General features: G+C 44.5%; 1 protein-coding gene across 1 annotated transcript in view; it reads left to right on the forward strand.

Moving 5' to 3' along the window:
• The window catches only part of ARFGEF3 (ARFGEF family member 3), a 183321-nt gene that overhangs the window by 19530 nt on the left and 140703 nt on the right, over nucleotides 1-23088 (forward strand). The gene's annotated exons all lie outside the window — the stretch shown is intronic.

Genomic DNA, 23088 nt, shown 5'->3' on the forward strand with positions numbered 1-23088 from the left:
AATCCAATAGCCACTCTGCTATTGTAGATTTAAATTTTTCACTCTCTACTCTGTCAAATCCTGGCCAGCATAGTGTGTCTTAGTATTAGATCAAGGAACAGTGGTGGCTGTGGTAGTTACCAGGACCCTAGCCAATATTCCATATCAAAGGTCACTGAATATATAAATGTTTCAGTTCTCATTAAGTTTGCATTAAAAGTCCTTGGCATACCTGGAACAGGCAAGCTGCCTGCCCCACCCCCAACATGAATTTGGCTTCAAAGATTTCTCCCCTCAAGAGTGAAGAATGCATCCTGCCCCAGTGCAGGATTGCTCCTTCTGCCTAGCTGACTTGCAACAGGACCGGTCCAGGGGAGATAAAACTGTCAAGGGAATCCTCGAGCTGTCTTGTTACAAGGCAGCCATTGGCAGCACGTCTCTTGTTGGCACAACTCAGCAGCCTTCTGGGAACCATCCAGCCATGACTCCAGCCCAGCTGCCATTTTGCTTACCTTCTCCGTGATTCTTCAGAGCCAACCTTGGCTTCCTTGCTTTCTCCTGCCAGTTGTCCATCCCAGGAAGACTCTAACAGCCCTTCTTTCCTTTGTCCTTGGTGATCTGTGCTCCCTGCTCTTTTCCACCCTGGCTGAGCAATGCCCGGCCCTCCGCTTCATTTTGCCTGCAGCCCAGGCACTGCCATGTGCCTCCTGGTCTTGTGTTAGGGACCCACTGATTTTCATACATTCACAGCATTTATGCTTGGAGAGAACCGTCTGGAGTAGCTCCCCATTCTTCCCATTCTTTTCATTGCCCTTAGGCTGCACTGATCATAAGGCAGGACAGTGCTTCTCATGAGGCATCTGTGTTATTCCAGGTGGATCACAAACAGCTGTGCTTCTGCTGGGTCCAAACTTGCCTCCAGACCTCCTCTCTCATCGCTGCCTCTCTCATCACCTCCTCTTTTTCCTTCCTACTACTGCTCACTTCTCTTTGTGGAGCCATGCAAACGTCAACAAGTCTTGGTTTTGTCCAATTTTACTGGTTCTGCACCAGGAAACAAACCGAAACCACAAACCATAGCAGCTTTGAGACACTTAGGGTGATCTACATCTGGGGAGACATTGAGAATTTTCCTGGGTGGTGGTGGGAACCTGTGAGTGAGGAAGTGAGGGCTTGTTCTGGAATAGATAGACCTGAACTTCCCCACCTTCATGAGATCGGGCCTGTCCTAAACAGGTGAGCAGAGTGAACACACAAAGCCACCTGCAAGGAGAAGGGGGCACTTGCAGTCGCCTGGAGCAGTGGGGGATGCTCAAGTCTGGGTTAGAAATCAAGGTGCACTGAAGACCTGGTTTCTCTTACTGTTTTTTAAAGATTTATTTTATTTATTTGGAAGGCAGAGTGATAAAGAGAGAGATGTTGCATTCGCTGGGTTCACTCCCCAAATGGCCACTATGGCCAGGACTGGGCCAGACTGAAGCCAGGAGTCAGGAACTCCATCTGGGTCTCCCATGTGGGTGGCAAGGGCCCAAGGATTTGGGCCATCTTCCTCGGCTTTCCCAGGTGCATTAACCAGGGTATGAACTGGTGCTCTAGTTTGGGATGCCGGCGTCACCAGCAGCAGCTTAACCAGCTGTACCATAACACAGGCCCCCACCTAGTTTCTCTTTTTTCCTTCTGTTTCTATGGAAGACAAAGAGTGTTCCTGTCACCTTTGAACAGAGTGTAAGTGATGATACTATACTATTTCCTAACTCACAGTTTTCTCTGGGTGTTATCTGTCAGCCTGTAGGTCAGTCCTAATGGTTTTTGTGTTCTATTTGCTTTGATAAGGAAGACCCACAATTAACTCTCAATTACAAGGTCTCTTCTAGATAATAGTCCCAACCTAAAGGTGCTTTATAAATGATCGCTTAAAAAGGAAATGCTTAAGCTGCCCAAGTGACCATGGAGGTGGGCGGTCTTGGCCTTGAGTGCTCTAGGCTGTGAGCAAGATTCTAACACTGAGAAACCTGCCGTGGCTCCTCTTCCTTCCCTATGACACACAGTTGATGACTTTATTTGGGAACACGTGGCTTCGTGTGGCAGTGCTGCAAAGCTAACGCCGTTTTGTACAACTCAATCCTGGGCTTTCTTCCGTCCCTTCTCTCCTTTTGAATGGAACGAGGGTAGGGTTTTTGCTGTGAGTTCTTTGGGGCGTGGTTTCATAATTAAACATCACTGGATAGGCATTTTGGGCTCAGATCTCCTGCTTTGCTTGTGAATCATGTCCCTGAGAAATCGTTTACACGGACAAGTTATAAACGTGGGTTTCCAAAGCTGGGCAGGGACCCGAGCTCACAGATTCACTGATGTCAGTGGCTCATCAGGTATTTATATCCCTCTTTGTTACCCACTAGAACTTTTCATCTGGGTAAGGCCTGATGCAGAGACTGGAAAGATATTTTGTTTCTTTGGAAGCCTTTGTTTATTAAATATTTATATTTTCTTATTTTTCAAAATTTTACTGCATATTTAAAAGTCAGTAGGAATATGTAATTACATAATGTCCTGATGTTTCTTTTTCAAGTTAACTTCAATAATTGTGATGCAGGAATCTCCCTTCAATGTTTTGATAGTCCAGTCTTTCTTTTTTTAAGTTATTTATTTACTTGAAAGGCAGAGTTACAGAGAGGGAGAAAGAAGGGAGAGGGAGAGGGAGAGGAATGTTCCATTGACTGGTTCACTCTCCAAATGGCTACTATGGCTGAGGCTGGGCCAAGCAGAAGCCAGGAGCTTCTTCCGGGTTTCCCATAAGGATGTGGGGGCCCAAGCATTTGGGCCATCCTCCACTGCTTTCCCAGGCATATTAGCAGGGAGCTGGATCAGAAGTGGAACAGTTAGGATTCAAACTGGTGCCCATATAGGATGCTGGCATCACAGGAGGTAGTTTTACCCACCATGCCACAGCACTGGCCCCAGTCGAATATTTCTTAATATGCTTAAAAGCCTTTGGAAGTGCCTGTGCTGTGGCATAGTGGGTAAAGCTGCTGCCTGCAGTACCAACATCCCATAGGGATGCCGGTTTGAGTCCCAGCTGCTCCACTTATGATCCAACTCTCTGCTATGGCCTGGGAAAGCAGTAGAAGATGGCTCAAGTGTTTGGGCCCTTGCACCTACATGGGAGAATTGGAAGAAGCTCCTGGCTTCAGGTCAGTCCAGCCCTGGATGTTGTGGCCATTTGGGGAGTGAAACAGCAGGTGGAAGATCTCTGTCTCTCTCTCTGCCTCTCTGTAATTCTGCCTTTCAAATAAATAAATAAATCTTAGGAAAATATAAATCCAAAGGATTTTTTAATCTAAATAACAGGACACACAGGGATACAAGTTAACATTTTTCAAATCTTTGTTGTGTTCCTGGAACTCTCGTAGGTGCTACACAGGGTATTTCAGAAAGTTTGTGGAAAATACATATTAAGAAAAAACTGTGTATGGATTTTAAAAGATTTTGCACCCAAATAAACTTGCCTTTTAAAATTCTTTAACACTTACTTTATTTGAAAGAAAAAGAGAGATCTGCCGTCTGCTGGTTCACTCCCCAAATGCCCTCAACAACTAGGCCTGGGCCAGGATCAAGCCAGGAGCTGGGAACTCAATCCGGGTCTCCCTCAGAGGTGGCAGGGACCCAGGTGTTTGAGCCATCACTGGCGCCTCCCAGGGCACACGTTCATCAGGACTTGGGGACAGAACCCAGGCATTGTGACATGGGGTGTGAGCATTAGCATGCCCTTGACGTGTGTGCCAAACGCCTGCCCCCAAACTTGCGTTTTAATTCCCTTTTCTATGCGCTTTTGCAGTCTGCTCAGTGGTATTGCTCTCACGCTCCCTGCCTAGCCTTTGGTAGAGCCAGGGCTGGTGGAATGTGAGTATCACGTTTGACTACGGGGTCTTAGCTCTCTCACTGTTGGATATAAGATGCAGGTTTACTTGTTCACATTCACACTTCTTGGAAAGAGCTGAGATACGTAAAGTGAACATTTCATGGGTGCAATTCTTCACCGACGCACCCACAGTGACAACACCTTCTGTATAGCACCTCTACTCACGAGTGCAACTTACTCATGTAAGAATATGGATTGGAGCGCTTTGTATTTGAACAACTTTAAGTGCAATTTCCAAGGAGCTTGAGCTGTTAGAAGAGGGGGTCTGCCACATTCAGCCTGAGACGAGGGTCATAAATTACTAGAGCTGTCGAAATTGATGTGCATAGGTGGCTTTCCCAGGAAACTACCTGAATTGACTCTCCTTCTCTATAAAGCAAAAGGAAACCTTAAGAAAGAAAGAGATCTAGATAGGAATAACGTGAAACCCCCTGGAGGAAGCCTGAGTAATTATGTAATTAAGTAACTAACCCTTCCCTCTGCAAGCTTTGGATGACTTGATCCAGGCTAGAGGGGAGGTAACATTGAATATGCTTTGTTAGGGAGACACTCGACTTCATTGCATGTGAGGGAGGGCTGCATTGAGGGAATCTGCAGAACTACAGAGAAATTTAGGGTAGGGCTCGCTTTTTTTGGTGTAAACTAAAAGCATGTGTCTAGGACAGGTCAGGTTTTGGGTGGCAGCAGACTTAGGATAATTCTCAATATAGCGAAGTCCAGAGAGAATTGCTGTATTCAAAATATTTTTCCCCCTGGAAACTATGACATCCTGTTGCTTGCTTTCTGTTGTAAAAACCCCATTGTTTTTTCTGCATTTGCCAGCTGGCAGGAGATTCTTCAATAACAAGAGCGGTTTTGTATGCTTATTTCAGAGGCTGATTGTCGGAGGGGAGAAACTGGAAAGGGAGTGAGTCTCCAGTGTGCATGGAGCCCATGGCCAGGGCGGCAGAGTGGGAGGCTGAACGCAGGGTTTCCTGGCTTGAGCAGGTGGGAGGGCGGTTAGATTTGCCCTCCAGGATTTGAATGTCAACTTTGGAATAAAGCTGGATGTGCCCAGTAAGGTGCTGGCCAGACAAGGCCAGAAACGTGGCATTTGCCAAAAACGGGGAGGGCAAGCCTTTCTGTGTTGCAGAGGTAGTAAAAATATAGATGTGATTTAAAGGCAATAGAATGTTTGATTAAGAAAAAAGCGCTTGTTGGTTTAAGGCATGCGTGCCCAAGCCTCGGGTACGGGGACTGCTTTTGTAAATGTTTGTTCACGGTGATTACCTGGCGCCTCTCAGTTTTGAATGTGGATGTCTCTATTGGAGGGGTCTGGGGAATTGGGTCTCCAGTGGGAAGATGGTGAGGAGTGGCTGCAGGATCTGATGGCAGGCACAGTTGGCGAGGGGCTCAGGTGTCCGGGGCTTGGGGTCAGGGCTAAGCAAGCCGCACCCTGCATGCCAGGGGTGCAGGGAGGAACAGGACCCAAACTCTACCCTCAACAAGCGCACCATTGGCAGAGGGTAAAGAGTTCATCCTAATATGCTAAGGCCAGCCCGCAGACCTGGTTCTCCTACAGAGGACTGTGGGACCTTGCACGGGTCATCTGTCAGCCTGCATACACGTAGATGGAACTGAGAGGGCGTGAGCTGCCTCTGCACGGTGGGACGGGGCTGGGGAGCCCCTGTTGCCAGTGGCAAACCACACTCACACATCTGTGTTGATCCGTCCAGGAGCACAGCCCTCTGTCTAAGCCCATTCATCCTCTGTCCCTTCTGCATCAGTTGGAAGAGCAGCTTCTGCCCCACAGAGCTGCCTCTCAGAGCTTCCTCCATGTTGCTGCATGGGTCAAGGCCGCACTTCTCAGTTTGTGGTTTCAAGACCTTGTACAGTGTTAAAAAAAATTACTAAAGGGGCCGGTGCTGTGACATAGTGGGTTAAGCCACTGCCTGCCGTGCTTATGGGTGTCAGTTCAAGTCCTTTCTGCACCACTTCTGATCCGGCTCTCTGCTAATGCACCTTGGAAAGCAGTGGAAGATGGCCCAAGTCCTTGGGCCCCTGCACCCGTGTGAGAGACTCAGAAGAAGCTCCTGGCTTCAGATCAGCCCAGCTCTGGCCGTTGAGGCCATTTGGGGAGTGAACCAGCAGATGGAAGAATTCCTTCTCTCTCTTGCTGTCTCTCTCTCTATGTAACTCTGCCTTTCAAATAAAATAAATAAATCTTTTTTAAAAAAAAGTTACTGAAGACCCAAAGAGAAATTTTTGGATGATATCTAGATAACACACCAGAAATTAAAGCAGAAAAAAATGTTTAAAATTCATTTACCATTATTTTAATTCACTAAAATTGACGATAAGCAAACCCATTATGTTAATAGAAATGATTTTTAATTAAAAATAGCTATTTTTTGTATTTCTTTTTTTAAAAGATTTATTTTATTATTTGAAAGAGTTACACAGAGAAAGGGAGAGAAAAAGATTTTCCATCCACTGTTTCACTTTCCAAATGGCTGCAGTGGCCAGGGCTGGGCCAGGCTGAAGCCAGGAGCCAGGAACTCCATCTGGGTCTCCTAGGTGGCTGGCCATGAACCAAGCACTGAGGTCACCTGCTGCTGCTTTCCCAGGCCATTAGCAGGGAGCTGGATCAGAAACAAAGCAGGTGGGACTCAAACAGGCACTCCAGTATGAGTGACCAGTGTTGCAGGCAGTGGCTTACTTAGCCCTCTGTGCTGCAATGCTGGCCCTACTCTTGTATGTTTCTATCATGCCCATAGCTGTGAAAATGGCCCTATAACATCTCTGCCATCAGGGTACTCCTAATGAAGATTACTAAACTAGCAGGTGAGATGATACTTTACAGAATGTGTAGACCATAAGTCGCACGTCACTCTCATGGGTTTGCAGTGTTTGGACAGTTGGCCGTGTGATTAAAGCTTTTTTGTCCTGCTCCAATGCTGAGCTTCAAAGTGTAACTTTAGGTGGAAAAGCCAGGGCAGGAACAAAGGGGCAGATAAGGATTTTCATTTCAATTGTGTTGGTTCCTATTCCTAAGAATAAATGGTGACCTCACTGCTCCTTGGGATTTTAAAGAAATGGGCCTGAGCTGGCAAGATCTGGCACGCTCGACTGTGGCAGCCTGACCATCGTTAAGAAAGCAGCTGGTTTCTGAAACAAGGGAACTGGAATCCAGGGCTGCTCCCTCAGCCTATTCCTCTTCCATTTTCACAGGCAGACGCGAGAGATTTTTTTGAGCCAGCTGGTCTGTGGCAGTCTTGATGAGCGTGGCTGTTGATGGAGTTCTGGTGGGGGAAGGTAGAGCATATTTCTAGTAGGACTACAACACATACCTGTCAAAAAGACAATTATGGTTTGGTTTGGTATGATTTCTAACCCATAGGACCCAACAGAGGTTTTCTTAATTAAGGGCTAACTGTTGGCATTTGGGGATTCTTGGGGCCTTCCATCACCGTCTTCCGGAGCAGAAACCATGGCTTGCTCCCCACCCTCCCACCATCCCCCCAGCCCCAACTGAGCCCAACTGAGTATAGGATCTGCCTTTGTCTCCAGCCCTGTGTAGCCAAGGAGGCTGCCCAGTCGCAGGCCCAGCTGTCTGCTCTGGCCATGGGCTTGCTGCAGCAGAATGCAAGAGGGGTGTTGTCTCAGCCTTAGGGAAGTGAAGTTCTGTCCCGGCCTGATGAAGTTCACCCTGGAAGAACGCTTGGAGCAGCTGCAGCTGTTCCGTAGCTGGGAGGGAAGCCACCTAGGGGATACAGCTGACACATGGAGGGTGGCTCAGCAGAGAAATGCGAAGAACCTGGGGTCTTGGCTGTGTCATCGAAGCGCATACACCTGGAGTCAGGCTGCCTCCTTGTGTAGGCCACGTGGGGAGTTGGATTTTCTGTTACCTGCAGCTGATTCTCTCACTAACGCAATCCAGGGACTCAGAGAAGGGAGGCCAGACCAGGCGAGGGTGGCAGCTGTCACCAATCTGAAGATCTGTCAGTGAGATCTTTTCCCTCTTGTCCAGCTGTCTTTTGGCCATTTTGTTTGTCCTGTCTTCTGTAGGACAAGGGATTGAAATTGCAATTAAGCATTTGGCAACTGTAGTGGCAATAGAGAGGAAAGATGAGACATCTGTTGCATTCACAAGCTATGGAGCCTTGGTGTTGCCTTCTACACTCTGGGCTTGCAGGTGTCTGTTACAGCCTTGTCCTGCCCTGGTTCACTTGTGTGCTCTACTGGGTACACCGTGGCCCCTGGCGCATGTCCCTGATCCCTGACATGGAGGGCTACCCATGACAAAGCACCGTTCTGTGCTATAAATTACACTAACAACTTGACGTGCTTTGTCTTGTCCATTTTAGGATAAATATAATATGTGCTAATATACTCTGCATTTTAATGATAAGAATACTAAGGCTTGGTAATAAGACCACTCCTGTGAGGTCCCATTGCCAATATAGGATAGATAGACCAACCTTGATCTACCACTCAAGGCTGAGCACACCGTCTGGTGAAACAGGGTGGGACCCTCGTCAGCAAGGAGGGGGTGCTTGCTCTGCCAGCCACATGCTTGAAGGTGGAGGCTGTTGGAATGTGGAGAGGGGTACGTGTGGTGTGCCCTTCCTGCAGATGCGACAACAGAAGAGGCCCATTTCCTTCAACTCTGCTACTCTTCTCACTGTATCAGCCTCCTATTTCTATAAAGTATTCACCTGCACAGCTCCTTCCGATCTCCTACTCAGCTTAGAAGCTAAGCCCCAGAGAGTCACATCATGTGCGCGGTACTATGCCCCATGTTTGTTGACCAGGATTCGACTGTGGATCTGATCTCCTGGGGCTGGGCCCCAGCTCTGTGAACACACCGATGCTTTTCAGGATGCTGTCACCTGCCCACGTAGCCTTCCTACTTATGCCAGAGCAGGGAGGCTCCTTTGTTCAGCCTCCCTGGGCTTTCTGCTGGGTGAGCAAGCATCGGCTTCTCCAGGGATGGCTGCGTGGAGTGTCTGAGGATCTTAGTGTCCTCTCTGTCTCTGGGGAGAGTGGCAATGAAGGGCAGCAGGGAGCAAGTGGCCATGCACTTGAGCATGCCTGTTGGTTTCCCTGGCTGGTTTGGCCGAGCCTTTTGTAGCAGGGTTCCTGGCAATTTTGAGCCTATTCAGCAGGTTCCCACCCTCTGAAGAGAGAACACAGAGTATCCTGGTGCCTCTGACACAGTGGAGAAACACCGTGGAGCAGCTCGGCTTCCCCCTGGCGTGAGTCGTGTGTCGAGACCCTGGTAACAAGGCATGGGTGCAGCTGGCCAAGCGTTCAGGTTGTGGAGTCGATTGCTGTCAATTCTCAGGGCAGGACCCTTTCTCAATGATACTGGGAGAGAAGCTGGGTGTGACTTTTATTCTTTACGTCATGGAAGGAGAAACACTGTTCCTTAACTGGCAGTGTCTACGGAGTAGGATTTTGCCCGTAAGATAATCATTGTAGCAGAATAATCACTGCTGTGCTTAAAACACTTGAATACTTGGGTAAATTTATTGACAAATTCCCTTTGTGAACATCTTTATTAGCCTCAAGGGCTTGGCTTGTGTGGGCATCCCTGTTTGCAGGGTTTCTGTGGGGGTAGAGGACATTCACAGCCAAGGCTGCTTAGAGTGATTTGCTCTTTGCCATCTAAGTATGAAAGGCAAGAACAAGAGCCCAGGTGGACTTCAGCCCCCACAGCCCCATGAAGAGGAGATCTCAAGGACTCCCAGGCTGAGTTAGAGCCTCCATCCTTCGCAGTCTGATTCCCCTGCCTGGACTGGGACCCTGGCCAGACTGCTCTTACTGCCTTCGTTTTAGTGTCTCTTGGTCTTTCATCATTTCATTATGGAAACAGTTCACTACCATTTTTCCTCTAGGGTGTGAAAAAAAAAAAAATCCTGGGCATATTTGTTTTTCCTGTAGCACGCGTCTCTTGTCTCGTTCAGAAAGGTCACACAGTCAGACAATGGCTCTGTGTTAGAGTGGGTTGAAGCAGCTGCCTTTAGGGAGGGGAAGTGTGAGGCAGCTTACAACAGACAGAACATTAACCGGAGGGCCCAGACACAACTCAGCCTTTAGAACTGAATTAATCCAGAGAGATGGCCTTGTCTTCCCCATCAGATAGGGCCAGCCCAAGGCTGCTCCTTGGCAGGTTCACCTACATCTCATTCAGCCGACCCTTTAGGCCAACAGAGGGAGTGTAGCGTTTAAGGCAGGCAGCTGATGAGACATCAGAGCAACCTTTTTGGCTCCCACCCAAGGCCTATTTTTAGAGAGAGTTTGAGTGTAGAATCTGTTGGGATACTCAAGAGTAGAAATATCACCACCTTATTGCTGGGAGAAACTGCTGTCGATAAGGAAATACAATTTTATACCATTGTTCTCTGATTTTTTTTTTTTTTAAGATTTATTTATTTGAAAGTGAGAGTGTGAGAAAGAGATCTTCCTTCTGCTGGTTCATTCCCCTGATGGCCACAATGGCCAGAGCTGGGCCTAGCCTAAGCCAGGGGCCAAGAGCTTCATCTGCTCTCCAATGTGAGTGGCAGGGGCCCAAGCACGTGTACCATCTTCCGCTGCTTTCCCAAGCCATTAATTAGCAAGGAGCTGGATCAGAAGTGGAGCAGCCAGGACAGGAACCAGTGCCTGTATAGGATGTATAGGACGCCGGCAGCAGCTTTGCCCACTATGCCACAGCGCCTGCCCCTCTGCCTGATTCGTTTGGCCAGGATGAGTTACTTAAGGGGTGTTATCCTTGTACTTGGATGACTGAGAGGAACTGTCCATATCTCCAGAGAAAGAACTTTTAAAAGTAATTTCAAAATAGAAAAAGGTTTCAGTTTGGCCCAATGGTCTAAAACACGCTTGTTTCAAATTATTTAGGGGACAGGTGTCATGAGGAGGGCTATCATGTCAGATTGAGGTCTGAGTATGTTCTCAGTAAATCTGAAAGCCTAGATAACACAATTATTGACACAACTGTGTCATGTCACGTTAACCACGTGGAAAATTTCAATGTGTCTCTGTAGAAGAGGGGTTTGAAACTTGGAGAGGATAATTGTCTGAGGTTACCCAATAACAACTGATGAAATCTCAAGTCTAACCCTTGAGGAATGAGTGCAGAAGTCACGTCGTCTACAGATGATGACTCCTAGTATTTGGGTTATTGTCTTTGATGTGCATATATGAAAACTGGGACATGTGTCATGTACAAGTCATGTTTTATGGCTTGCTACTATCACTTAGTGTTATGTTGAAAACATTTCCCCAATGTCATGAAGATTTAGTTAATAAGATTTTAAGGGTAGGAACTCATTTTCATATTTCCTCATTGTAGTAATGCTAATAATTTTAACAGTCAAAAACTGGCATAAAATATTAGGTACCTCCTCCTCTTTGAAGATGTAGTCTCAAGTCCTTAAATTTAGTATACCATTGTAATCTTAAGAAGGCAGCTCAATTCTTAGTAGAGGATTTCAGAGAGATAGTCATAGCTAGTTGATTGTAAGTCAAGGAAGCTTAATATGTATGTTCCCACACACTCACAGGTTTTTTATTTCTTAAAGATTTATTTATTTTAGAGGTAATGAGAAGGAGAGACACACAGAGAAAGATTTTCTATTTGCTGGCTTATTCCCCAAAAATTGCAACTACCAGGGTTGAGCCAAGTCAAAGCCAGGAGCCAGGAACTCTATCTAGGTCTCCCACTTAGGTGGCTGGGGCCCAAGCAATTGGGCATCAACTTCTGTCTTCCCTGATGCATTCATTAGTAGGAAGTTGAATCAAAAGCAGGGTAACCAGACTGAAACTAGCACTCTGATGTGGCATGTGGTGTCCCAAGCAGCAGCTTAACCCACTGCACCACAACACCTGCTGCCTCCAACAATTATTTAACAATATTCCCAGCCACATGTATATAACCAGCTACTGTACCTGTGTGATGGGCTAGGGGGAGAGGGCTTGTGGGGAGGGCTCTGGGAATACTGGTAGCACCAATCAGAAGTGGGAAGGAGGGTGATATTTGTAAGAACAGATGGATGTAAAGAGGACCTGAGGCTTAAAAGCACTGAGTGTATGTTTAGTCAATGATCACCAGCCTCCAGAGGTCCAGTTAGCTCTGCACTGGGGATGACGTGTTGCGGTAATGTCCCTGGTCCTTCCATGTATTCAAACTGGCCTGATGCTTAACTTTTTCTTCTGAGGCTAAATTTAGTGCCTTAATGCTATAAATTTTAGTGCTGCTGATAAAAAGTCAATACAAGAGTGAAAGATACAGATTTTTCTATTTTCTGGCGCCCATTGGCCTGCCTGTTTCACACCTGAGTGTGCTACTGAGACAGAAACAGTTCTCAGATGTACTTGTCCTGGGAGAGCTGGGGGTTGTTGTTTTGGCTGTCATGTGCTGAGTTATCCAGGTGGAGAACATAGGACTGGAAAATGAAAATTTCTCATAGTGTTGGTTTGTTTCCAGGAATGCATGTGCTTGTGGGTGTCTCTGTAGCTTTTTTATTCACTCATGGTAGAGAGAAACATGTTGCTATGGGAGGGTGTAGGCTTTTCTGTTATACAATGATAAATTTGAATCTGGACTCCTCCCTTTACTAGCTCTGTTCATGGGTGTGTGATTCTGGGACCTTTTGGGTTTGAATTGTAAAATTGACATGATAGTTCCTTCCACCTCAGTTTCTGTGAGGATTCAATGAGAGAACACAGTGAGGAGGTTCTAGCACACAGCTGCCACCGATAGATGGGCACATCACTTCTCCTTCCCATGCTTCCTCTTCTTGAGCAATGACCAAAATGTCCCTGGTTTTTTTCTAAATCTTAACAGTAAGATATGAGATCTAATGCTTTATTACTTTTATTTCTGAGCCTGTTAGCTCATTGATAACATGGAAATAATTACTCAAACAAGATCATGTATGCTAAGTCAGAATACTTGGCATGGAGCAGGCGCTGAACAGCTAGTGAATACCAGTTCTAAATGGACATTTCTCCAAAAAACAGCCTTCTTCCAGCTCTCTTCTGTAGCATCCCAGCCTCCTGACTTCTTCTTTGTTTAACATCCTTTCTGTCTGCAGTCTCTGGCCAGAGGGATTCTTCAGAGAACCATGCTACTGCTCTGAACCTTGTACTTTTCCTTGGAAATTTCACTCACTTCGGCTGCCACTTTTAGATTAATAACTTTTCTTTTTAAAAAAAGATTTATTTTATGTACTTGAAAGGCAGAGTTAGAGAGCTTCCATCTGCTGGTTTACTGCCCAAATGGCTGCAGTGGCCTAGTGGGGCTGAGCCAGGCTGAAACCAGGAGCCAGGAACTCCATCCAGGTCTCCCACATGGGTAGAAGGGATGCAACTACTTGATCCGTCTTTAGCAGCTCAACCAGGCATGTTAGCAGGAAGCTGGATTGGAAGTAGAACAACTGGGACTTGAACTGGCACTCATATAGGATGCTGGCATAGCAGGCAGCAGTCAAACCCATTGTGCCATAACACTGGCCCCAAGATTAATAACTTCTAAAGTTTTCCTAAGCTCTAGACCTGTATATGCAATTGTTTATCCATCAGCATTTGAATGCCCTTGAACCTAAAATGTACAAAAATAGTTATTATCCTTCCCCCATTACTTCCTCAAGTCTCCTCTTCTAGGAGGTTCTCTCTACTCTATTTGCATCTTGTCTCTAGGTTCTGTTTCTTCCTTTTCATTCCTGAGTTCAGGTACTTAAATGCATCATACTTTCTCTGCTGGGCTCTTAGCAGAGTGGAGTCCTTCATCCAGGGTTAATGATGATGACAAAAACAAAACTATAATAACAAGATAACTGCAAGGATGAGAAAAAGCATCATGATAGTTATCACTTACTGAGTATGTACTATATGCTGGGCACTGTCATTGCTACCCTAAGGCCTAAGTGAGGCCTTGACTATGCCCTAGACCCACTTTCCTCAGACTGAGGGAATGTTTCCAACCAAAGCCTTGCCTGCTTTCTTGGATTAGGGTCTAAACACAAATGGTCCTCAATTTATGGTGGGTTATGTCCCCAAATACCCATCCTAAGTTGAGACATATCCTAAGTTGAAAATGCATTTAGTAAATCTACCAAACATGAGCATTTAGCCACACAGTACACCAGAGAGAATGTCAGGTGTTCACCTTGGTGATTGCAGGGCTGAATGGGAGCTGTGGCTCCTGCCCTCTGGCCAGCATCACAAGAAAGCATCATACTGCATATCACTAGCCTGGGAAAACATCCAAATTCAAAGTACTGTTTCTACTGAATGTGTCACTTTACATCATTGTAAAGCTGAAAAATTGTGAATGGAGCCATTGTAAGTCAGAGATATTTGTACTTGAAACCTCAGAGTTCCCTGCTCCCAGGACTGCCCACAGCCAGGGACTAAGGTTAGCTTGCAGCCTGAGGTGCTTCTGTCTGTGTCCATGAGACTACTTATGGAACAAGATAGAATCAGGGATGAGAAGAGAAGGTGGTTGAACCAGGAGCCTTCAAGAAAGTTGTAAATGTTAGGATGGCCCTGGGCAATCAATTAGGAATTGGCTAAGATGGCAGCTTCTGTAATCATTGTCATACTTGTTGAGCGAGGTAATATTACTTCCATATTTTTAGATGAAGAAACTGAGGGTTAAATAGTCAAAGTGCATTGGTTGTAACTGGCAGAACCTCAGTTTGATTGAGATTACTTTGGCTCCAAATTTTTTTCCCCACAACATTCAACTTTCTACTCATTTCCTGTATTGTAGCCAGAGTTCCTTTTTGAAGAAAATGTCTGAAATTATGTTATTCCTGTGATTGAAAAATCTTCTCTTAGCTCCTCATTTCCACTTGGCTGAAGGCCAGCCTCTCTGGCATGCCATGCAAGACCCTGAAAACCTGGCTCGAATCTACCTTTTCGGACTCATTTCTCACCAGTTTTCCCCATCTGGCCACGATGTGGTATGGGCTGTCGCACAGACCCATTTTGTCCCTTTGCACTTATAAGTTCAGTTGGACTGTCCTCTCCCACTCCTTCACTTGACTGTCCAAATCCCATTCTGTTCCCCCTGTTTCAGGGCCAAATGAATATCATCTTGTCTATGAAGGCATTTTTGCATTTTTCTAGAGGATCTGTCCCACCCTCATACTTTTTGTGGTTGGCTGTGCATCCCTTAATAGAAGTGTATAGTACCTTGTACCCATGCTTCATATTATCACTTGTCTGTTGCCTCTCCTAGTCCATGGGTTGGCTCCATGTGGACAGAATCTGTATGTCTCATTCACTGATATATGCCTAACCTTTTCCACAGTGCCTAAACACTTAGTAGTCTACGTAAATATTAGACACCCAACCTTCTTATTACTAAACATTTTATGTACTTTTCACAAATGAACTCTTGGTCATTTAGGAATACGAATTATAGTTCTGATGAGTATCTTGGCCTAGTAAGAGACTGGCTTCATAGGGCATTTAGACATCATAACTGGAAATCTCTATTTCATAGAAAAGGATTGCTTTACAATTGGCTTTCCGTTTTGCACTTCCGTTTGGCATTTAGTATGTAACACATTACAATAAATGCATAGAATAATGTATGATTTTGAGCTTTAATTGTCTAGTGAGTCCTGAATAAGACATGAAATCAGTCTTTTTCTCAATGATTAGTTTACTTGTATTTGGTTATGTAGCCTTTTTTTGTAAAGATGTTTATGCTATGGAGTTGCCATTTTTCGAGAGCAGCTCTACATTTGCATGAGGCTGTTAGCACACAGAAAAGATCACTGTGGTTTTGTCCAGCTGATTTTCTCTTTTGTCTGAGGTTGTCATTTGCTTGCATGTCCGCTCTCTGGCAGAGGGATGCTGCCCTCCTGCTAGAGCTCTGGGCTGACTCTTCACACTTCACTGCCAGAGGGAGCATTTTCCTCATGGAAAAAAATATCACTAAGTGACAAAATGCATGCAGTTCTGAGATCCAAAGCCGAACCGAATCATTTCCATAGGCATGTTTCCTGCCGTTAGGATATTCGTACTCTGAGCATGTTGGAAAACATGTCAGAGAAAGAAGCAGGATTGGAAATTCAATGTATGACCAAGGTGGCCATATTTTAGGATCCTAAGCCTAGTTTCAGATAAGACAGCTTTAGGGAGATGAAAAGATTCAGTAAGTGTTTGAAAGAGGGAGAAGTTAAGGAAAGCTATTCTAGGAATATGGCCCAGTTTTTGATACAGTGGGAGTGTGGGGACTTGATGGGAGAGATGAAGTTTGCACAGAGGAAGTTCAGGAAGCAGCATTTGAAACCATTTTGGGAAACACAGTTTCTCAGGGTTTCTAGGCCCAAAGCTTGGGAAGAAAGGGAGAGTGTGTTTATGCATATGTAGGGTAGGGCCAACTTGACCTTTTCCTAATTCTAAAGGTAATAGATCTTATTCTTGGAAATCTTTAAAGTGTAGAAACAAACATAATAAAACCAAAGTCATCCATGTTCCCAAAAGGCAGAGAAAATTTGGAGAATTTCTTTCTGGTCTCTTTCCTTTCTCTATTCACTGTGTTTATGTTATTTTTTTTTCGAGAGTGAGTCTTGGCAGGGTATATATTCTACATTGTTTATTTACTTTTTTTTTAGATGACTTTCTCAAAGCATTTTCCTGTGTAAAGATGTATCATGGTTTATTTAACTTTATTTACATTATAAATAAAACTACAGCAAAACTCTTTGCACGTGAAACTTTGCTACATCTGTGATAATTTCCTTTAGAAAAGGAAAAAAAATTTCCTAGAGAAAATCCTAGGACAAAGCATTTTAATATGTTTAAGCTCTCAATATATATTGGCAGATTACTTTTTATGGAAGTCTTGAAGAGCAAACACTTTGCATGGTGCTGTAGGAAATAGTCCTATGAGAACAGGCCCTGTATGTTGACTGAGGTGGGGAGAGGTTAACATCTAGGTTCCCCATTGGCAGATATAGTTAACATGCACATGACTGACATGAGAACTAACATGGAGAACTGTAACAATGGGTTGACAGGGATGCAAAGCAAAGAGATAATTCTTGACGGAAGATCCATCACAGACTTGATGTGTGTAACATGCTTAACCTAGTTCATGGACCATGGTTTGAGACTGACAGATGGTAACCATTAAGGTTGCACAGCACCAAAGACTGGGAGTTCAGGGATCCTCGTCGAGAAATGCTGACACTGTACATCGCTCTCTTGGAATTGAATGAAGTCGTGTCCCTCTCTCCTGGGCTCACTCAGGACTTTGATAAAGGCACTTCCGTGACTTTCGCTGCTACTCTCCCATGTATTGGCGAGTCATCCTTGGGTAGAAAGAGACAGAGTACTTGGTTCAGAGAAAAAGGTCAGGATGTGTGTCCAGCACAAACTGTTGTGTCCCGTGGAAAAAGAACCACCTGCTTCAGCCCTTTTATTTATATGGTCTGCACGTTAACAATTCTCAGGCATTTTACTTTTAAAAAAAAATTATTCTCAGAAAATGAATTTACACCTGCCCTTTATCTTGGATAGAAATACAGAAATGATGCCCGTGTTTCCTCTGTTCTATACTCAATGCCAGATTCAAGGCCATACACATAATAGGATGCTCAATATTTGTAACAAAAAAAAAAAAGAATTCTAAAACTGCCATTAGGATTGATATGAATTTCATGCCACTTTTCCCCAGACATAAAAAAATTCACTGTTTTTCCCCCTAATTATATAAAGTGTTTATCTTATGGCAGAATCTGTAATAATCCTAAGGGTTGGTGTTGTGGTACAGAGGGTTAAGCTGCACTTGAAGGTACCTGCAGCCCATATCGGAGTGCCTTGAGTCCCACTCCACTTCCAGTCTAGCGTCTGGCTGAAGCTCTGGGAGGCAGCAGATGATCGCTCAAGTACTTAGATCCCTGCCACCCACATGGGAAGCCTGGATGGAGTTCCAGGTTCCCGGCTTCCACCTGGCCCAGCCCTGGCAGTTGTGGCCATTAAGAGAATGAGCCATTGGATGGGAGACCTCTCTCTGTCTCCATTTGTCTCTGTAACTCTACCTTTCAAATAAATAAATCTCTTTTTAAAAAGTATCTATCTTGGAGGTAAATTCTGAGTTATATAGGATTCTTTTTTTAAAGGGAATGTATTATTCTTTCTTAAAGATTTATTTATTTGTTTATTTGAAAGTCAGAGTTACATAGAGAGAGAGGATTCTTTTTACTAGATTGAATCATATAAAATTGCTGAGGTTTAACCCATCCTGACTCACAAAAAGGCAATTTCTTGTGTTCAACTGGATCATTGCAGCAGGCTAAGTCCTGGAAGTCTATAGGAGAAAATGGATTTTGTGTTGTTTCACAGTTGTATCCCTTGGGCCTAAGGCAGTTCTTGAAGGGTGAATCTAATCTTTGTTTTGAAAGATAAGAGAAAGATATTGACACTGATAAAAAATAATTTCATTAACATGGAAATGAAAATAGAAATGAGATGGAAGCATTTTAACCGCACTCTATTGCAAATAAATTAAGGAAGGAATTCAGTTCCAGTTGGCACAATGGAATTGATTCTGGCAAAAGCTTACTCAGTGAGAATCCGCCAATGTTTGTAAAACTGTGTAAAGCATCCATATTCATAAACATGAAGAATAGTGTCCTGAGCATCACAACGTCCTGGGTGTATTAGCATAGGAAAGGTCATGACTGCTGGCAGAGGTTGTGGATGTGGCGTGGACCCAGCAGCTGGCTCCAAAGCAAAATGTTTTCTACTCTAAATGATCTACACCTTCTTATAACCACACACTATCAACTATAACTCATTGATCACAAATTACCGCTTTATTTACATTATCTGCCTGATGCCTGTCCACTTTTAACCTAGTGGGCAAATTTGATTCAGTGTTCCTGAAAATATTTTTAAAAAATGATGTTTATTCATTTGTGTTTATTTGAAAGGCGGAGACAGAGACAGAGAGAGAGATGGAGAGATGGAGAGAGAGACAGACAGACAGAGACATCATTCTCCAAACCTAATGGATGTTGGGGTTTGTTTTATTGTAGTATGCCATCCACCACAGTGGTGGGGGGAAGCTGTATTTTGTCATAAGCATTATGACTAAAGGACATGGGTTTTGAAAACAGATGGTCCAAGTTCAACTCACCACTCTGTCATTTACAGACATGTGACCTTGGGCAAGTAACCAAATCTCTCTGCATTTCAGTTTTATCAACAATTAAATCTCTACCTTCAAAAGTTACAATTAAGTAAAATTGTAAATGCAAATTATATAGAGTAGTGCTTTGCCCTTACGAGCTGCTGAGTTCAACCAGAGCCACAGTGACTCTGTGAAGGTATTCAGAGAATTATTTAATAAATGACACGGATCACAGAGTCATGGAGTGTAAGGCGACCTTAGAATATAAGGCGTCCTCATGCTTCTCCCTACCTGGTGCATCCAAACAGAAACAGCCTAACATTCAAGGATGCATTTGGCTTCATTTGAAGCTCATGTTTGTGCTCCCATTGAAAGGAGATTATTGGTACATCCAATTCTTCCCTGTTCACCCATTTTAATTTCCCTTTGTCCATTGTTATCTTCCAGCCCAATAAAGCTGGTCTGTGAACCGCGACAAGGTAGTTAAGGAAATAGGATCCGTCTCCTTGACACGACCAGACACTGTCACGGATGCCGTCTGCTTCATGCATATACATATGCAGCACAGCTAATGGCTCTTCTTGAAGAAATAATGACATGTCAGGACATGGAACCTGGGGCCGCCACCTTTATTTAATTAGGCAAAAATGAATTTGTACATGCCTGTGCATACAGAATAATCACTTAGTGTAACTGAATGTTGGTTTTGGTATGCCCTTCTCCCAATGAGACAGCATCTAGAAAGATCAAACGATGACTTATTACAATGCAGTATGCACAATGGGGACGCAGTGTGTCATGTTGCATCTTCATTATAAATCTCATCCTGAGACCCAATTAACAGGCCTGTTATTCACTTTCATTAAAATCAGTTTAAAAACAAAATGAAGGCAGGAGTGTTTTTATGCTATCCTAGAGCAAGCGATGAAATCGGGTCTGCCCTGTGTTTCCTTTAATCCTGCTGTGTTCCTTTCCTAGTGAGCTCAGGCCTGAAGCTGTGACCGTGTTCTAGGGGACTGCTGATAGGGTGAGAGGCCATGGATATGGAAGGGAGTCAGACATACGCCTCCCTCCCTACAGACACACACACGAAGCTGCCTCTCTGCTCAGGGTTTTGTGCAACATCATCTCCAGGGCCATTCTGGGAGAACCCTAAGCTTAGCCGGGGAATGCGGCCCTCCAGTCTGCGCAGACCCCAGAGTTCCCACCGTGTTGGGTAGAATCCTTCCACTTGACGCAGGAGCTCTTCACTGGACACTCATATGGAGACCTGTGCAATCCTCTGACACGCGGTGTGCCCTTATCTACCGAGAAGGGTGTTCTTCTAGGACTGGGGTTTGAGGGCCAGGGAAAGGTTAAGAAACACATCAGCTTTCTCTGGTCTGTTGAGACTGAAGGAAGTTAGAAGGAATTTAGTCTTGGGAGTCAGATGAATTTGGATTTAAATTGTCTCCATGTGTTTTAGCTGTGTGGCATTGGGCAGGCTATAAAACCTCTCTGAACCACCATCTTCCCAACTGTAAAGCAGAGGTAAAAATATCTATTTGACAGGAATAAAAAGAAAAATAGTAAATGATGGATTTCCCTTTACTCTTTCATCCCCTGAGCACAAATGAAAGCAGATACCTGCTTTGTGTTGTTCCTGGCTGGGTCTCCCCAGCAACCCTCCTAGTGCCTGCCACACGGAAGGCACCAAGGTTGGTTGAATGGATGACTGACTGTGTGCTTGGATGAAGTGCCTTGGTTTGGTGCCCAGATGAGATCTCTGTAGCCCTTATTTTCCAGGAGAGACCTTGCTGCTATCCTTGTTTTGACCTTCCTAAGAGAGTTATATTCATGTCCTGCCCCAAATCTTTCTGGATACATGACAAGATTAGAGCTGTTTATCCTTTGCTGAAAATCATGATCTGTGTTGGGTGCTTTGTCTGTGTCAAAGCTGGGAAAACTAAAACTTGGGGGTCAAATCTGGCCCTTTGCCCCTTTTTGGAAATAAAGTTTTATTGAGACACAGCCATGAGCATTGATTCGCTTGTTTTCTTTGACTGCCTTTGGCGTTAGCAGAACTGAAGAGGTGAGACAGAGACCATATGGACTGCATAGCCTAAAATATGTAGTATTTGACTCTTTTCAGAAAATGCTTGCTAACCTCTAATATATCTGTCTGTACTCTTTTGCTATAACCCTGCAAGACTGATCTTAAGATGCCCTTTCCGTAGGGAGTTATGAACAAAAAAGAGTTAGGTTTTGTGGTGGAGGTTTGCACGCAGGTCCTGTTCTTTCCGTTTAGCACCCTACCTGAACTGACTCTTCCGGTCCTGCCATGTGACCATAGGTGGCAGGGGGAGTAGTCAACAGTGTCGCCCGGAGTTGTGGCTCAACGTGGCAGTCCCAGCTTCTGTCAGCATTAATTGTGTGGGTGTCTAAGCAGGCAAGAAAATGGAATGAGGATTTCTAGGGCAAAGGCTGCAGATGACAGGGTAACATGGACATGCAATAGTTTATATGCAAATGCATGCTGCTTCCCAGGAGTCAACAGGTTGAGCATTTCCAAAGGATCCTTGTTGGTGCTGAAGGTGGCATCCACACTTGTTGGGTGCCCTTGATGAATAATGTGTGACGCTTGTGCTTTCTTCAGCCCATGGCTACCTAATAGATTTCTCCAGCTCCCGGCTATTAGTCTGTGAGGGTTGTGAAATACCTCCTCCAGCCCCACCCCTGCCTGGGACCATACCCTCACTGGCAGATCTGCCTCCAAATTCGAGATGAAAGTCCTTTCCCAGTGACCTAATCCTCATGGAAATTTGATGGTTTCAAGGGTTTCAGATGAAGTTCCGTGCTTTTTCTGTTAGTCCCCCATCTGCTCGTAATTTCCACTTCTCACTCTACCTTCACCCTTCGAGTTTTTGCAAAATTATCAACTGGTTATGATTGAACAAAAGAAACAGCATTGGAAAAATTGCCTATTCCTGCTCCAAGGGACTGCACAGCGGTATTTGCCTTGTAGCTACGACACATGCTGACAGTGAAGATAACAGCGACAAAATTGTAACCACCCAACTGGAAGTAACACAGTTGGGTAATTTACCCATGTGGCAAAAGGGGTATCTAATGAAAACTGGCGCTAGTGTTAATCAATTATCATATAAAAATGGATATTGCAGCACTGAGTTTGAGAGGGAAGAGGCGAGAAGGGCAGGAAGGCCAGGGTTCTTCCTGATGGCGTTTTCAGCTTAGTCTTTGTGGCTGGCATTAGGGAGGGTTCGTCTCTTGCAAAGCTGCTAACAGAAGATTCCACAGACAAGCAGCAGAGCTGCAGGTGCACAGGGGGAAAGACAGCTATAATTAACTTTCTATTTCATTGTATTTTACAACAGTGACCCTTAATTCTCCAAAGACGTTAACCTACTGTCCACCCCTGTGGCTGTCCCACTCTCTAAAAGTCAATGACTTTCAGCTTTTGCTGAAAATAGAAAGCAGATAAAAATGGGGCTCCCCAGGTTTCAGTAGGGGTGGAGGAGCCTGGTAAAATGAAGTAACATTTATTTTGCCAGTGTAACTCCATGGGGAAATAAAAGGCTGATTAATATTCTTTGTTGTTTAATTATTTAGAGTGAATGCTTCTAACTAAAGAATATTTTTGTCCTCATAGCTTTTAGCTTATTCCTCACATATTTTAGTGCCTGTGGTTTTTTTTGACTTATTTTTTAGGTTTTAAAATATCCAAGTAGCTCTTCATTCATTCATTCATTTTTCATTACACCAAGTAATGTTGCAAACAGTTTCTTCTCATTGGCCAGGACTATCAGTTGTCTGTTTTTAATTCTTTCACAAACACGTGCTTATTACAAACCAGTCACAGAATTCAAGTCCACCTCCTGATGGATACTAGCGAGTAAATTATTTTACAACGTTATTTAAGTTATACAAGTTTCATGTATTTTATGTATACAAAGGAACATACTTCCCACCCTAGATTCCTTCTGGCCCATGCTCCAACCCTTCCCCCCCGCCCCATTCCCAGTATTAATTTTTAGAAAGACCTACTTTCAGT

This window comes from Lepus europaeus, chromosome 3, assembly GCF_033115175.1.
Source record: "Lepus europaeus isolate LE1 chromosome 3, mLepTim1.pri, whole genome shotgun sequence".
NCBI lineage: Eukaryota > Metazoa > Chordata > Mammalia > Lagomorpha > Leporidae > Lepus > Lepus europaeus.